The sequence below is a fragment of the Agelaius tricolor genome, unplaced genomic scaffold (genome assembly GCF_023055355.1).
Source record: "Agelaius tricolor isolate 1412-34295 unplaced genomic scaffold, bAgeTri1.0.p SCAF_5, whole genome shotgun sequence".
Taxonomy (NCBI): domain Eukaryota; kingdom Metazoa; phylum Chordata; class Aves; order Passeriformes; family Icteridae; genus Agelaius; species Agelaius tricolor.
This window is the reverse complement of record NW_027269265.1, coordinates 30487301-30505952: the sequence shown is the minus strand read 5'-3', so window position 1 is coordinate 30505952 and position 18652 is coordinate 30487301. Positions and strand designations below refer to the sequence as shown.

The 18652-nt window shown below is 36.4% G+C and overlaps 1 protein-coding gene across 1 annotated transcript in view; it reads right to left on the bottom strand.

The window, feature by feature from the left end:
* Positions 1–18652, bottom strand: part of CDIN1 (CDAN1 interacting nuclease 1) — a 123714-nt gene that overhangs the window by 15695 nt on the left and 89367 nt on the right. The gene's annotated exons all lie outside the window — the stretch shown is intronic.

Below are 18652 nucleotides of genomic sequence, written 5' to 3'. Positions count from 1 at the left end.
GAGGCTGAACAGGCCCAGCTCCCTCAGCCTTTCCTTGTAAGAGGCATGCTCCAGTCCCCTTGTCATCTTTGTTGCCCTCCATTGGACCTGCTCCAGGAGCTCCCTGTCTCTCTTGTCCTGAGGAGCCCAGAACTGGACACAGCACTCCAGGTCAGGCTCTCCAGGGCTGAGTAGAGGGGCAGGATCCGGCAGGATCCCCTCCCTCAACCTGCTGGCCATCCTCTTCCTAATGCAGCCCAGGATCCCATTGGCCTTCTTGGCCACAGGGATCATGGCCAGCTGCCTGACCCCAGGACTCCCAGGTCCTTCTCTGGAGAGCTGCTTTCCAGAAGGTCAGCCCCCAGCCTGTACTGGTACATGGGGTTATTCTTCCCCAGGTTTAATAAAAAAATCGAATAAATGTAAATTTAAAATATTCTAATAAAAAAGTAGATGTGACAGCAACAGAAAAGTTTTAAACTTTTGATATCACTGTCTGGAAGCCATGACCAATCTAACAAATCTGTTGTCTTAAATACTAAAGATTCAGAAATTAACCAAACGTTTTTCAGTAATTGCTTAACTTATTCAATTTTTTTTTTTTTACTGCCGGTAACTAATCTGATTTTTGTACATGATCTGCAACTTAACAGGAACATGCTCAAAATATTGCTACAGTTTGGTTCAAACCTACACATAGATATAAAGGTTGCAATAAAAAAAATATATTTCCCTTTGCTTTCCCAGAGAAAGAAGCAATCAATCCATGTAACATTAGATTAATAAAGGGACACAAAGCAATAAAGCTAAAGAAAAGGCAAAATAATCATATTATTTTGTGTAGGGAGAGAGATTTTTCAGTACAAATCTAGAAATACTGTATTTTCTTGAAGACTTGCTTAGTCCTCATCTGGAAACTGTAGACAGGTCATTCAAGAAAGACAGTAAGTAATAGCCAGATATGGAGCAAGGCTACTGCACTGCCCAGGAAAAAGAACAGCTGCTCACAGGAAAGACTAAATGAGTTTGGTCTTTCCAGCCTAGGGAGAATAAAGGCTGAGGACAAAGTATTGTCCTCCACCAACACATCAGGGAGACTTATGCACTGGGTCTAGAAAAAACTTCCAGTGAGGGCAATAGGACCCTTAAATTATTTTAAAATTCCACCTGAAATGTTTAACAAATAGGTTATAAGATACAGTGTTAATCACAGCTGGGGATTAGACACAGTGACAAAACCTTACACTTTTCTGAATGTATTACATAAAACTAGTGATACAAAATGCTCTCTCAAGCAATCTGGAATGGTATCACCACTGCTAACAAAATTAAACAGACTCAAATATGTTTTCTCTGCCTGACGAAAAAAGACAAATGTCTGTATAGTATGATATATATTTCTAAAACAAGATATCAGAAGGTCATCCAGAATGTAGGAAAAGAAAGAGTTTGAAAAGATTAAAGGAAATCTTTTGAAATGAACAATATGGATTTGAACCATGCTTATTTGTCCACAGACATAGCTCAAGAATTTACTTTTCATAAATAATAATGGCTTGTCTGATTTTTATTCATGTTAAGATATTCAAATTGCAAAGGTTCTCTACACATAAAGACCGGTAAACTTTTCTAATTGAAGAAGTATTTTCAACTATTCTCATTTCACTCTGTGTTTTTACAACACATACCACTACCTCAAGCTCTTCTGATTCAGTGTTATCCAGATTACTCCTGCCTAATAATCCTCAAGCCTAAAGCAAAGAGAACAATCAAAGGTATGCTGAAAGAAAAGAAACCACCACCAAACCTCAGGGATCTGTAATAGCTTCATCACTAGTTCCCTGTCCTAGTTTTTAGGGGAAAAAAATAAAAATTATCTTTAAGCAATACCCATGCCAATCACACACTTCATACACCCTCTTCCTCCCCTTTTTAAATTTAATTTATGAATTTTTCTCAAGGTCCTGGTTGTAAAGTACATAGCTCATAAAAGGTTCCTGGGACCAGGTGACCATATGATTATGTCAGTTCCACTTGGAGAAGTGGACTCATTGTGAATACTGCAGTTCATAAAGCACACAGCAAATCTAATAGTTAAGTGAAGGCACAAAATTCTCAATGGAGAGGTTGTGCCCATAAACCAACTTCCTGGCAGAGGCAAAGTGTGACAGGTGGAGTGTAACACAACCCCTGCTACCTACCCCCAACAATCTCACCTGCATTAAAAATAGCTGAGTAGGGCTGAACATTTTTTGTTTACAAATAGGATTAAATTTAACAGTAAAACTGAACAAAGCAATAGCAACTGAATCAAATGTGACAGCAAAAACCCCATTTTATGCACACACTTTATTACCGTTCTTAACTTTGTGTTTGTATAGTGAGTGAATTTATGCTTCAGCATGTCTAAAACTGAATTACAGAGATAGATACAGTGGTAATTTTCTTTACAGTCATCTACCAACTGAATGAGAAAAAAGAGAGCAGCTATTCTAGAAGAAGTGTACACTCAATTCCTTTGTTTTATCCGTGCAGTCACAGAACAAAAATATTTATTTTAAAGATGAGCTATAAAGTGTCAGATATCAGATTCAAAGTGTGAAGAAAGAACCACCTCTAACTACTTTCACATATAGTGAACCAGAAGTGTGGTGTGAAACAAGTGGACAATAATTGAAATAAAGGTCTCAAATGCACTAGGTTAGAAAAGCAGAGCTAAACCATTATCCTCACTCAGCATTATTTGGCACTTGCTAACAAACTTACAACAAAGGCTGATAATAATCCAACAGATACTAAATGATGGCACTTAGTTGTAGAAAAACAAATTATCTAAGAGAAGTTATGTAAGGAGCAAGGAACCACTTTTCCTGATTTTGTATCCAGACCTTAGTGAAATAGTATGTATTTTAAAGATTTTTCCAAAAAACAAGAGAAAAAAACTCAACAATTTAGGTGTACTATCAGAAATGTGAGTTTAAATATGAAGCTCTCAATTTTAAATAAATAACTTTAACATCAAAATGGCTTTGAAAATCCTTTATCTTTTGTTAATTTCAGGATTTCCAGATGAATCTGAAAAAAATCAGTAATTCTCATGTTGGACTAACTTAAATGGTCTATGTAGTTTTAAATTTTATGTACTTTAACCACTTCTTTATTCACTAGATCATAATAAATAATTTAAGGAGATTTTCAGGAAGACATGCTGATAGTTCAAAGTTTTTTCATTACTAAAATGAAAACAATGGATGAATTGTAAAATTGAATATCAATTTTAAGAACAGTACTTCAAAGTAGAGACCAAACTTGTTTTGGCATATTTCTGACTTACCACTCTATGTTAACAAGATCATCTTTAGACATATCTTTTTGTTGTGTTGCCCATAGCGTAGTTATTACAATTATGGAATCATACAATTGTCTAGATTGGAAGGGACCTCAAAGGTCATCCAGTTCCTACTCCCTGCCACGGGCAGGGACACCTTCCACTAGATCAGGTTGCTGCAAGCCCCATCCATCCAGGGGTAGGACATCCACAACTTCACTGGGCAACCTCTTCCAGTGCCTCACCACCTCACAGCAAAGATCTCTTTAATACCTGCAGTAAACTTACTCTCAGTGTGAAACAATTCTCTCTTGTCTTGTCACTTTATGCTCTTGTAAGAAGTCTCTCTCCATCTTTCTTTTAGGCTCCTTTCAGCTACTGGAAGGCTGCAATTAGGTCACCCTGAAGCCTTCTCTTTCCAGATGGAACACTCCCAATTCTCTCAGCTTTTCCTCAAAGGAGAGCTGCTCCATCCCTCTGACCATCTTCAAGGCCTTCTTCTGGACTCACTCCAGCAGCTCCCTGTCCTTCCTGTGCTGGCACCCAGAGCTGATGCAGCCCTGCAGGTGGGGTCTCAGCAGAGCAGAGGGGCAGAATCCCCTCCCTGGCCCTGCTGCCCACGCTGCTCTGGATGCAGCCCAGGACACGTTTGGCTCTCTGGGCTGGCAGTGCCCACGGCTGGCTCATGTCCAGCCTCTCACCCATCAACTCTACCTTTAGAATATCTGAGGGGTAAATATTTGGCTCTCAAGAATGCTCTTATGGGAAATGTGTATTATGTTCACTGTTATTTGATGACAAACTGTCAAAAGACTAAAATATTTCTGTAATAAATTACTCCATTCAATAAAAGCGTCAATAGTTGGCCTGGTTTTAAAATATAATTTCACTACAACACATTGAAAGAAATAATACTAATGTAAAAGCAGTGCCTTGTGCATTACTCCATATTAAACCACAGCCTCCCAGCCCCCAGCATTAGGGTATTGTTACAGGTCTGACAAACGACACCTACAAGGAAATTCAGAGATCAGAAAGAAAATTTTACTTATCATTTTGTGCCTAGATATAATTCACTGACTGCATTAAGGATAGGCCAATAACTCTGTCTTTGTAGGTTTAATATAAAACCATTAAAATAGATGGGTATCTTAAAAAAAAATAAGTAAACATTAAGGGTGTTGTGAACACATACATATATATTACAGAGAACTTATGTTTATACTATGTGGCATTTTTTCCCAACATGGGGGGGGGGGGGGGGGGGGGGGGCAAAATGGTTTTGATTACCTCACTAAAACACAAATGAAGAAATATTGACCATTCAGTCAGGAGTTGCAGGCATTGGACTGTATGATAGGAACCTTCCAAATACAATTGAAGAAAATGCACCTCATAAATAATGCTCTGCCCATTAAGGCAAAGACAGTCAACTGACACTTCACAGGATGCAATATGAGAAAACAAAGTGGCCCGCATGATGACATGGAAATTATTGCAATAGTTCAAAATGAAGAGGAAACAATAATGAACAAAAAGTTCTCTTTTCCCACATATAATATTGTTTAATAGTTCAGATTTTTCCTCCTGTTTTGAAGCATTCCATCTCATTCATGATTCCCTCACATGAATGGAAGGTAAACAGATGTACTGAAATCTCTCATGACACTACAGCATCTAACAGTTGTTTAATTTCTGGCTTACACTGTAACTTAGTGGATCCTCTGTTTTTATGCCATTTTGATTATATCAGCATGTATTTTAGTCATTGATCAGCAACTCCATTTGTCTTTTATATCTCAAATTGACATCAATGCAAGAAATGGGATGAGATGCAAACAAAATTATATAGAATTACTAAATAATAGTTGATCATTAATTATATTTGTGATGCATGACTTGTCAAAACCAGATTTAACAGTAGGTAATGAATGCTTCTTCATACTTCCATAAATTCAATAGAAAAAAAGGTTGCTTTGAAAGCTAAAAAAAATTTGCAATTACCAGCTGCTAATCACATCTGAGGATTACTAGTCTTTATGACTAAGAAGTCAGGGATGACATCAGATGCCTCTTTATAGTTACTGTTATTGGTGACTAGGTGATCTCAGGTTGATCTTTAGTAAACAGTACTTCTAACAAAACCCTGTTGTAATGTTCTCAAAACTCAGCTTGGTCCCAGGGAGTTACTTTTCCATTGTTACTCCCTACTGTAAACACATTAGAGAAGCAATGCAGAAATGAGCTGTATCACTCACTGCTTGGCTGAGCAAAATCTGGAAACTCACTCCATAACATTCAATTTGACACCTGACTCAAAATGAAGAGTTTTGATGCAGGCATTAACCCCAACAAAAGAGCTCAAACATGTTTTGATTTAGCAACATTAAAATTTGGTAATTTTTGACCAAAATGAAGAAATTTTTAAAGAAATTTTTCAGTTTTGTTTGCTGAAACATATTTCAGCATTAAAGAGCATTCCCCCTGATCCCCCTCCCCTTTCTTTTAACATGTTGGCATGTGGTTAGACTCCTTTAACTCCACTGAAGTACTAAAACTGAGTGGAGGAGGGGATATGATTCTCCAGAGCCACAACAGCTATCCACATTAAATACAGAGCATTGTAGGACTGCAGTTGTTGCTATATTAAAAATTACAAGAAAGAAAACATTTCAAATTTACCCAAACAATTGATATATTCTCAGCTGGACTGAAGCAGACATTTCACTTTGACTTTTATAGCAGAAATGTTGAAACTTAGGAAAACTTTGATCTCTGTCCAAAACTACCCCCAACAGCCAACACAAAAATTCCTCAACATATTTTCTGGAGTGACAAAGATTATTTTTAAATAAAAGAAAGTAAAATACTATAAGAAATCAAAGAAACAGGTCATTTTGATATCCAGTAACCAAAAGGAATGTTTTGGCAGAAATGAACTTATCTCCACTGCAGTCTGATGAAGCTTTTCAGATTTTTAGTGCTTGCTTATCTTTGTTAATACTCTCAAGCATGCATATATCTTCTGAGAGTTCTGCTTTAATGGCTGAGCTTTAATGGCTCAGCTGACAGGATATGTTAAAAGACACTAAAAATTAGTAGCAAGTTTGAGCTCCATGAACAATGGCATCCACTTGTAGACTTCAAAAATGCAAGACTGATCCATATATTAAAACAATCCAAATTAAAAATGTGGAAAAATGACAAATCATTAAACTGCCCACCTCACAATATCACCAAATTGGAGGTAAGTTTCATAACAAATGAAACATTTTCAGACAGAGAACTTCAACTCAATACTTATTTTCCAGTTGTCTATCCTGTCTTTTAACTTAAAAGTTGTTTATAAATTATATATTAAAAGATTCCCAGGGAATAAAGTCACAATAGCACTAACCTGTTGATTTATATATTGCTGTGGTAACATAAAAAACAGGAACAGTTATAGACATGCTTACATATACATGAATAAATGTATGTGTAGGTGGAAAAGGGTATGCTTATGATGGGATGCTCTGCACTAAAGTAATCTCGGCAAAATTCTTATTTTCCTCATGACATGGCAAACATAGTGAGACTTGAGTAATACTACAACCAAATCTGTGCACCATCCCTGCTTTCTAATCCAAACATCTTACCTTCTGAAATATCCATGTTAAAAGAAATACAGTTTGTTTTTCCACTCCTGCACACCCCTTCCACTAAATTTAAAGTGTAAATTTATTAAATTGATTAAGGAAAAAACATGTGATAAATAGGAGTAATTTTCCCTTTTCAGAGCAATGTGTGACTCCTTTTCATTATAGGTTCATGAGATTTACCTGAATTTCATGAGGGCAAATACTTTCTTGTTAGAATTAGCTTCATTAGTAATTCAATACAATATATAAAATAAATGTGAATATTTTTTCTGGGCTACTTTTTAATTTGTTTTATAAATTGAAAAGAACATACAAGTTATTTTCAATATACCAGTTAATTCCATATGTGCAGAATCAATATGAATATTGTAGTACAACTTTTATTACAGAACAAACTGACTTTGGCAAGACATTGAATTATGTAAAGAAAGTTGTACATTTTCTGAATGACTGACTTTTAGGAACAAAAAAATTACAGAAAGCACTGTTAAAATGGGTATTTTTGTAATACATTTATAACTTGGCAAAAAATCAACCACTCTTCACTTTCACTACAGTGACTGAAGTTCATTGCAAAACAGTTTTTTGCTCTCGCTAATCAATTTTGAAAACTGGAAATTTAGGAGTTTAGTACTCTACTAGCCAAAATTTTTAATTTGTTAGACTGATTCAATCAATGATTTGAAACATTCTGTGTGCTATAACTTTCTTAAAGCTTAAAGAACTTTCTCCCAGTTGTTTAACCACTGATGTACCTTGAGCAAGGTATTTGCTCCTATTTAGCCCACTTGCTCTTGGATACATTGGGACAAACCCAACAAGATGCACTACAGACTGCACTTCTTTCTCTTCTACTGATAGTGTCTGATCACACAAAGTGCTTAATTTAGAAAATAATACTTTAGTTGCTTTAAGGAGGAAAGTATTAGATTGTTTAGTATCTTCTATATCATATACATTTTAACAATGACCAGACTATGTATCTGAGACCAGTGTCCAAATGCTTCTTGAGCTCTGTCAGGCTGGTGCTGTGACCCCTTCCATGGGCAGCCTCTTCCAGTGCCCAACCACCCTCTGGGAGAAGAATTTTTTCCTAATATCCAACCTAAACCTCCCCTGACACAGCCTCAGATTCCCTCAGGTTCTGTCACTGTCACCACAGAGAAGAGCTCAGTGCCTGCCCCTCTTCTTCCCTGCACAAGGAAGTTGTGACTTCCCTGAGGTCTCCCCTCAGTCTGCTCTTCTCCAGGCTGAACAGACCAAGCCATCTCAGCTGCTCCTCATATGGCAGCTCAGACCTTTCACCCCCAGCACTATTAGTTTATAGAAGCCAATGACTTTTTTTTTTTTTAACCATTTTACCATTACATTTATGTTTTGAAACTACACTGGATAGTTCCAGTTCCAATCACGAAGATCCACCATTTTTTCTGTGTTAGAGAACACATCTATATTTTTATGATCAGGTTTCATCATATTGGATGCATTTTTCATAATACAGGATTATTAATTTCCAGGATCTCGGAAGTTTCAAACTACTTCAATTTATTTAGAATGCAGTATAATAATTTCCAGTAACCACAATGTGACTAAACCTAAACATTTTGTCTGTTCTGCATTTTACTTGCTAAGAATAAAATAATCACTTTCAATTATAATAAATTAAATTCAAATTAACTTTGCAATGTACAATGAGACTGAAATAAGTGCTAAGATTAAACATATACAAAGCATGTAATTAATTTTAGGAAACAATGTTTTCAGGAAACATTATTTGCTTTGAATAACTCAACTGATTGAAAATAATTCTACTTTGAAGTCATCTGGCTATATCAAAGGGTTAATTTAAGCAGGAAAATAAATTTTTGACATATGACTAGATAACATGAGACTCAGTAATAAAAAATGCAAGTCTTTCCTCTGCTGTTTCTCTTCCAGATTAATGAAACTTTTATGTTTGGTATTAAGTTGTGTCTTGATTTGTTCCATTACTGCTGTCAGGCTACTTTTCCACCCCCAAATACTGCTTGGAATACTGCTCTAAGATAAGTGATTTTACTGGTGGGACCATAACAAGAACAATTTGCTTACACAGATATGGATATGGTAGTCTGCTGCTATGAAATACCCAGGCTAGAGCTTGGGCATGGAGCTGAAGTACACAGACTAAGGGCAAGTGAAGACCAGACTCAAAATATTGCTGCTTCTCAAAGCTGGTTTTAAAAAATCAGGAGCACATAAACAGGAATTTCTCCCTACCTCCCCACTTCTTTTTTTCTTTTCAGGAAACATCAGTGTTCTCTGTCCTGTTTAAAAACTCAGTTTTTCAAAAGAGAAACGGAACAGTATATTTTCTAGTTCTCATGACTCTGAGTCTTAATTTCATGAGTCTGAGCCTTTCTTTACTGACATCACATTAACACAGGAAGGAGACGATAATGTTGCTAGTAGTGAAAAGACCTATGCCCTACACCAACCTTGAAATTGGGCCTTTGTAGAAATTCTCATTCCACATACTTAGAGAGCAATGAGAGATAGTAATTGTTCAGATTGGAGCTTTTATACTTTTTAAGGAGGAGAAGCAGCAGATACTATTCTAGCCTGCTGATGGTCCTCCTTACTATTATCAGTGCACTTTAGTACATGGTAGAGAAATGTGGTCATACACTCCCATGTGCTAACCAAGTCCCTAACTTGTACTCTTGATGTGGGATCCTATGGAAATCTGTATTCACCTGATGTCTGCAACACAAAGTAGCACGCATGGAGTCAAAGGCCAGTAATAGGTTCTATGTTCCAGCTGCTCAATAACTTCTCAGGATTTACAAAACTAAACTATAGCAGGCAAAAGTTACTTAATTCTACTATTTAATAGAAACATTCCAAGATAAAGCAGCATGGAAAAACTTTTTGTGACCTACTGCTTTTATTTCCCCTTGTAGACATTATACCATATGTAAGTACTCTACTACAGAACACTCATAATGTTATTTCAGTTTTTTTATATCTAGGCTATTGATACCCCACATGTTAGATCACAGTTTGCCACTGCTGTAATCTGCTTCAGCCAATCCTGGGACTTGGATGACCCCAACACAGACCTGTAGTGACTACAGTCCCCAGCTGCCTGCAGCTCACCTCAGTATGGCACTGAGATCCTGCTGTTGTCTACGCAGAAATTGTATAATCCTGCATTTACCATGATCATGGTAGTTTGTTACCTGCCTGCCACTTTCTCACAGCAAGAGCTGCAACTATTCCAATCCATCTGCAAATCTGGGATTAGCTCAGCTCTCTTGTGAGATGATCACACTCGTAACTGACAAAATATTTCACTTATAGGCCCCAAATTCCAACATGGAAGGAAAACCTTGAATCCAGATTGCAAGATGTGGAATCACAGGTAACTTTTCTCCTGGCAAAGATGTGAATTAGTTTTCAAAACTCAGGTGATCAAGGTCCAATATGACTAACAGATAATAGGTAAACCCATAGTAGTTAGTTACTGCATATTTTCTAACAAGAAATCTTATTGCAAATATTTCTCAGTTAATGATTTCGATGAAAAAAACAACTAGCATTCAAGCTAACTATAAATTGCATCTTGGAATTTAGGTAAATGGAACACATACAAGCAAAATCTTAGAACTGAACAGATAAAATAATAATAGTTAGAAAAACATTGTTCCAGGGCAAAATTACTCAACCTCTACCCTCAAAACAAAGCACAATTATAAACAACACACTTTGAATTATAAAGCATTTAAAGCCTGTTAGTCAGTTAAATGGGAGAAAACAATCTGCACTAAAGCTTTAAGGGACACTTTGGTACAATAACATCCTCATTAAAAAATAAGGATACATCAAAATTCTTCAGTAAAAGGTTAAGTGTTAGTCTCTGTGTAGTTGATAAATGTTGGGCTAATCTAATCAGTGGCTGTAAGAGGCAATGCCATCAGCTAGTTGCCCTGACCTGTGCTTCTTACGTTTTTACAAAAGTCAGATTTAAGAAAGATGTAAACTTCAGGCCTTTGACCTAGCAAGGACCTTGTTCGTGCCAGCCTGGTGTTCTGCTAAACAGACTGAGAACTTTCAGCTGAAATCAGGAACATGTGCACTTCACTAATACAACACATGACTTGGAAATTAAAATGCAACGTGATCAAGTGCTTTAGGATATTTTAACAGTTAAGAATGCAGCTAGGGAAAAAAAAAGCTTGTATCTATGTTTTGATTTGGGGAGGGGGAAAAGGACAAATTAAATTGCATTCATTTTCTTAAAATACAGAGAGAAACAAAAATTCAGTTCATTAGCTCATGCATGACTGACCTAGAGGAAATAAGGAGGTTGCATGTGTCTTTATGACATGTGTCACTTATTAGTAAGTAGGTTTTACTACTTCCAATTGAACTAAGTTAAAACAAATTAGATGGTAGTTAAATTACAATCTAAATATAAGAAACCCAAATAAAAATAGCAAATGGCATTTTAGTTATCAATATTGTTTCTAAATGCAGTTGATTGTTTCCAATCATATCTGTATTGATTATTTTCAAGTATCTGAGCACCAAGCTTTGCCAGCTGCTGGAATGGCAGTTTAATACTACATAAACTAACTAGGACAGACTTTTCATATATACCATTAACTTAATCAGAATAATTTATTTCATTCCATTTTCTACTGATAGTTACATGTGTCTCCAGACATTACATATGAATCTGGACTCTGTATAAAACATAATCCATCCACCTCTTTTGACTATTATGGAATGATAGTACAGTAAAATTGACAGGGAGACCTAGTGATCCAGTTTCTAATTACTGCTATCATCTCAGATCAATGCTGAGATCTTACACTTGATAATATAAGAAAGATGTTTGTAGTATCCATGAAGATTTTAATTTAAAAAGTGTGAAGATTATGTATCACTATTTCACAGTTTATGTATCATTATTTATCAATAAATGTATCTACGCATACATACATACATTTCTTCCTTCTCAACTACCTACAAAATGACAGTCTATCTACATTTTTGGCACATGTATGCTTATCTCTTGCATTCCTGGGTTTTAGACTTCTGTGGAAACTTGAGTAGGAAGTAAACTGTTCAACTTGGATTAGCCAAAGATGACAATGCTGGGTTAAAGAAACTAAACAGAGAGTTTATTTTAAAGAAATAAACAGTCATACTACCTTCCATTAAAAAAAGACTCTATTTTGATATTCAAGCACAGAACACACTAACTTATGGATCTCCATCTTGTATTGGAGGACCAACCAGAAAAAGTGACTTTTGTTGTTTTTTTTTCCTTCTGTCTGGAAGATGCTTCTCCTGATTTTTGAGTACCAGTGTCTATTTAATTCATGGTCAACCTACTTCCTTAGTTTCCCGAGAAACAAAAGCACATATGGAGAAAGCAAATGAATTATTGTACTTACTGGATTGGAGGGTTTAGAGGATTATTAAGACTACATATTGGGGAAGTACAGTTCACATAAGTTGTATTTCTTTTGCAATTAAAAATTTTAGTAAAAACATACAAAGTCTTGGTTAAATGTAGTTTAATCATATCTAACTATATTTACTTCCTCTCTGTGTAAAGCTTTTTATATTGCAACCTATATACTGCCCCAGTTTTTCCATCACTTATTTATATCTGCTAGTACACAGGCAATGACTGCTTCTTTGGAATAAAATAAATAAATACATTGCAAGACTGTAGAATGGGCAGCTAGCATTACACAGTATAAAAGGTCCTAGACATATTTTTTTTAGACATTTTTTTTTTGGTGAAAGAGCTCTGCATTTACAAATTGAACACGGTATATTGTACTCCTGGTAAAAACATCTCCTTCTGCAATTTAATAAAGAAATAGGGCAGAGCAGGAAATTTTACTAATGGCTGTGAATTTAAAAAGAATTCTGATTTAGTAACCATGCAAACTAAAATGTGTTATTCTCCACTTTGATTTCATTAATTCAAAGTAATGGGCAGAGTATAGGTGGAAAGGGTTTTATATTTGCAGATGACTTTACACTTAAGAAAACCCAGAACAATGATATGCACATCCCCTAAACCCGTGTGGCAGTATCTGCTGTAACAGAAATACAGTTGATATGAACAGATCTGTTTCCAGTTTTGGTATAAATGTTTTTGTTCTGCATTTCTATTCCAGTGATACTCAATGCAGGAATTGAGATTGTCATTGACTATATTGGTTATAGTTTAGTCAGACGGAGAAAGAATTAAAAAACCAGATTTTTACTATTTCTGTATAACTTTCCATGAAAAAAAAACCCAACATTTTCTTCACCGATTTTATGTTGTACTTTTGACACAGGAATGGCAATATTTATAAGAAGTCCTGAGTACATAGTAATACATAATCCTGCCAAGTATTCAAAGGTCTGATAATGGAAAAAAGTTGCATTATTTCCCTCAAATTCAGTGTAAAACCTTATATATCTATTTAATGCCTTTCAGAATTTAATCAGCATTTTCCATTTGACTTTCATTGAAGAGTACAATTATTTAATTCAAGTTGCTACAAATATTATCTATTCTAGATAAAACTTTGGATAACACTCTAGATAAAACTTAAAGAATAACTTGTCATGACTTTTTTGATCCTGAGATTTCTATATTTAGCTAAATTAATCCACTGCATAATGAAATATTCTTCTATGTCCTCCATCAGAACTAAATTGTTCTCATTCTTTCGCAAATAGGTGTTTCTTGCTACAAGGCATAACTTCTGTCAGTCCTTCTAAGTTCTAATATATTTTGTGAGAAATGAAATAGGCAATGGCCTTCAAAGAAATTAAAAAAAAAGAAGGAATCCTCTTCCTCTAAGACCAGCAACTAAATGTGATGAGAGCACTGAAAATACCTCCTAAATCAAACTTAGTAATGAAATCTCTTATTGAAGGAAAGATATAAAAGGCATTATGAGGGATACTTTTTAGCCAGCAATGTTAGAAGATCAAGGTATTGTCACTACACTGAGAAAAAGTCTCCCAGACTCCTGGTGCAATTGAAACACAATCCATACTTCTATAAAATACACTTTCTTTGACCTTCCCTTTTTGACTGACATACCAGTAGCAGCCCTTGTTAGTCTTTGTATCCTTTGCAAAGTTCCAGCCCTTTGGCCTTCCTGACCCTGTCCCTACACAACCATGCAGTATCCCTATGTTCTTCCCAGGGTACCTGTACCTGCTTCCTCTGTCTGTGCATTTGCTTTTTGCCCCTTAGTTTGACCAGCAGGTCCTCACTCAGCTGTGCCAGTCTTGCCTTCCTTGCCTGATTTCTCAGGTGTGGAGATGGAGAGCTCTTGCACTCTATGGAAAGAGTCCTTAAAGATCTGACAATTCTGTTCTGCTCTGTTCAACTCCCATCCTGTCCCCTAGGACAGTTTCCCAGAAAGTCCTACTGACTAACTCCTTGAAGTGTTGAAGCTTGAGTTCCTAAAAATTCAGGGGCCTGACTTTACTCTTTGCCTGACCCATTTTCCTTAGGACTGCAAACTTCACCAGCGCACAATTACTTTACCCCAGGCTGCACTTTATCCCACTCCAATCTTGATGTTCCTGACGAGCTTGCTTGCATTGGTGACCATCACTACTGCATCCCCTCTGGTAGGTGTGTAATGCCTTCTGTAGCTGGAGCAACAAGGGTTCATTAATAGCTTCCCCTTGACTGGACAGCCAGTACTAGACATCAGCCACAGCATTCCCTTTGCTGCCCTGGTGTTTGATTCTTACCCATTAACTTTCAACCTGCTTGTGGCTGTTTTTCAGAGAGAGTTCTTCACACTCAATCCATCTCTGATTTAGAGGGCAACTTCTCTTGTGCAGAGCAAGCACCATGTCCATCTAGCCTTGGCATGTCATTCCATAGCTTAGCACAGGTGAGCCTGATCTTATCCTCTTCCTCCATCATAAGAGGGGGAAGCTCTGTCCTTGAGCCAAATTAACCCAAAGACCCTCTTCTCTTCTAGAGAAAAATGAATCCCATCTGATGCCAGCAAGCACCCTGGTGCTGTGTAGATCATACCATGATCAAACATCCCAAAATCTTGACAGTGACACCAACCATGGACCCACATGCTAATAGATGCTTTAGCATATGTTGATGATTTCTTTAATTCTGCTGGAGAAAATTCCAGAAAATAAATAGGCAGAATACTTGGCAAACAGATAAAAATAAGTACCAGAATAAAAGGAAATTCAGGTGTGGACATACTATGCATAAAAGATCACCTCATATGGGTGAAGTGGTTTTTTTGCTTGTTTTCTGGAGAGGGGAAATACATTTATTACCTCTGACTCAATGACCCATCTTGCAAAATGACATGGTCCCTCAATTTACCAGCATATTTCCCCAGAAAAATCATTACAAAACAAGAAATGTTCAGATACTGGGAATCAAGGGCCAAGTTCCTGGCTGGCCTAAATTAAGTTTCCTTCAAATCAGGAAGGAAAAAATGAGGAAAGGGTGATCGATATAGATGGGGGAGCAGAACATGTGTCAATAAAGCAGTCTTAACTTTTTAAATATGTCACAGAAAGGTTCTATCCTAAGACCTTTATGTAAGAGAGAAAACAAAAAGCTCTGCACTAGCTTTAAAATCTCCAAGAAACAGAACATTTGGTAAAATGAAGGAATCAGAATCTAAGAAAAACAGTAAAATGAATATATTCAATCCTATTTACTAACAAAACAATCTCTGCCAAAAAGGACAAATTGACACTTCTCACAACATCTGTGCTCAATTCATAAACACATTTAAAGAATTCAGGAGCCTGCATTAGGAGTTCAGAAGGCACAGTGTGGTACTGAAACAATGATTTAATCATATTTTGACTTTTATCTCAACAAAAATAAACGGGTAAGAACCATTGATATGAAAAAGCCCCACAACCAACAACACCAACCCAACAGACTCCTGAAGCCGTAGATAAAAAGACCTCTTATCACTGGGACAGAGAATTGGTATTTAATTCTGAAAGGTTGTGATTTTTTAAAAAACGCACTGGAAAATCATCTTCTCCTGAGCAATCAAAAAAAAAAAAAATCACAATTCTTTTGTATCATGAGTAACAGTGTCTCAGATGTCAAAACCATAGAACCATTAAAGAACAAGTATGAAGAAATGAACCTTAAGAAATTTTAACTGTTCAGTGGGGAGAAAGGACAGGATCAGAGGCTTTTGTTTTATTGGTTTTGTCCATGAGAAATTAAGTACTTTACTTGTCCATAAAAGGATGCAGGCCAAAATCATAAAGAACATGTTAACACCGCTAGCTTGTAATCGATGCAATCACAGTATTACTATCTAAATTTTTGTTTACTTTTCAACAGATTGGTGTCTGCAGATCATGCTGTCTTACACTGCCGTTCCTCTGTAACCTTAACCATTATTCCTACTGTGTAAAGTGAAGCACAAATTTAAGGTGACAAAGCACCAGTTGGCTGATGTGAAGTATGCTACGAAAGCAGAAACCTCTGAAAGCTTCACAGCCATTATGAAATAACTGACCTATATGAAACTGCTACCATGGTTCACAAATTTATTGTCAGGTTCCAGCCTCTAGCTGTTCTCTGATTGTTCTAAATACTTGACAAACTGAAGCCTTTTCACTTTCCGTTGAAATTGCCTCATCTCCCTGTCAGAGCGCCATGGGGGACTCCATTACTTTTCTGACTTCTTTCCCCTACTGACAAGTCATTTAGCTGGCTTCTTGTTGTGAAGGCTGTCCATGTCAAATTAGCCAGGGCCCCTATTGTCCTTATTACCACTCGAAAAGCCATCATGAGTAATGCTACGGGGTCCCTCAGTTGTCATCATTTGTCAGAGAGAAAGGGAGTGTGGTTACATATAGCTGACAGGTAATTTCAGTGTCTACAATTACCCCAATTAGTCTTGTCATAAACAATTCGATAAATGCACACCAATACAAACAGATAAACACACCAAGGTTTCTCACTATTAATGTTATGTAATGGATAAATCAGTGATATAACGCTATATTTTATTTATTTATTTATTTGAACTATTCTCAGCTGCAAGCTGGCAGTTGCTACCTGGTCAGCACAAATTGTACTATCTACTTTCATTAGCTCATCACCACAGAAGAATATGAAAGGCTGTGACAAAATTCATTTAGAGAGAGCACAAAAGAGCAGATTGCCTAAAGCAGGTGTTATAACAAAGATAAAACAAAGATTTTCTTTTGTCAGTTCAATGCTGCAATGAGCTTTAAAAGAGACTATTTTGTCCTTAAAAACAAACATAACATAGGAGAGCAACAGAAAGAGAAAGCAGTGAAATACATTCCTTGCTTCCCACCATTTCCCAAGTCAATCAGCAGGTGGGTCTTCTAATAATATGTGCATCAAAGCCTCATTTGCCAAGTGGTCACAATATGAACCAAATTATTTCCACTTTTTTTTTTTCCTACGTTTTTAAAAATATACATCTTGCAATGCCATACAGCTCTGGAAAGATCTGATAATTATTCCACATAATATACAACATAATCCCTGATGTTCCTCCACAGAATTATCTGAGAACAGGTTTAGTAATTCCAGCTGCTTGGACAGTCTGGAGCACTGTGCTAAAGTCTTTTGGAGCATAAAATATTGATGATGTTGACTGCTCTTCTAAAATGCCAGGTAGACCTGTTACAAACACAACACTGAAAAAGGCAGCTTTAATAACATTTATATTAAGCACTGAATTACACATTGCTAAGCTTATCCTTGTGATCCACCTAAATAAAAATCTTGACATCTCCAGAGTCCACAGCACCCTGTCTGTTTGCTGACCGCAGGCTGAAGTGATGGCTGGAAAACTGAACACAGACATGTTGTTGTAGGAAATTGCTTTTGGCAACTATTTGTTCAAACTCAAGTTTTTTTTTTAAACCAACACTAAGAACCCACCAGAAAACAGGACAGGTCTCCCTAATGAGTAATCTATTTTAGCACAGTCTTGTCTAGGCATGACAGTTTACTGAGAGGCTTGAAAAACTCGTAATTACCAGTGTTACAGGGCAATTAATGTATATTACACTGCACTACTCATGGCAGCAACTGTCATTTTCTCAATAAAAATGAGTACTCTTCAGCTAAAGGTGACATTAATTGGGACTTTAATGACTATGCAGAGGAGCTGAAGCCAAATATGAACAAAACAGCGATTCAATGAGCGACTTCAGAAACGAGAAAATTGTACTAAAATGAGATTAATTGCTGTTTAGAAAAAGGAAAGAACCTAAAAAGCTATTAAATTGCAGGGTTTGGGTGCCCGGGTGATGGTTGTGATGTTAATCTTGCATTCTCACAGCAGGCAAATATTCACTAAATTCAGAGCCTTTTGACAGCAGGAAAAATCATGTATGCTTAACTTCAATCCATCAAAAATATATTTCAGCTTTTATCAGTGTTCTAAATACTTCTGCAATTTCAAAAATTACTGCTCCATTCCTTGGCTGTCATCATGCAAATGCGAACACTGTCAATATTGCTATGAAAAATTCCCTGGCTTCAAAAGGCCTGCTTCGGTGATAAAGAAAGAAAAACGTGAAGATTAGAATTGCAAAACACACACTACTAATATAACAGAAAGCAACAATAAGAATTTAATGTTTAAGTTGTGAAAACTGCTAAAATAGAAAATGATGGGGTATTGTT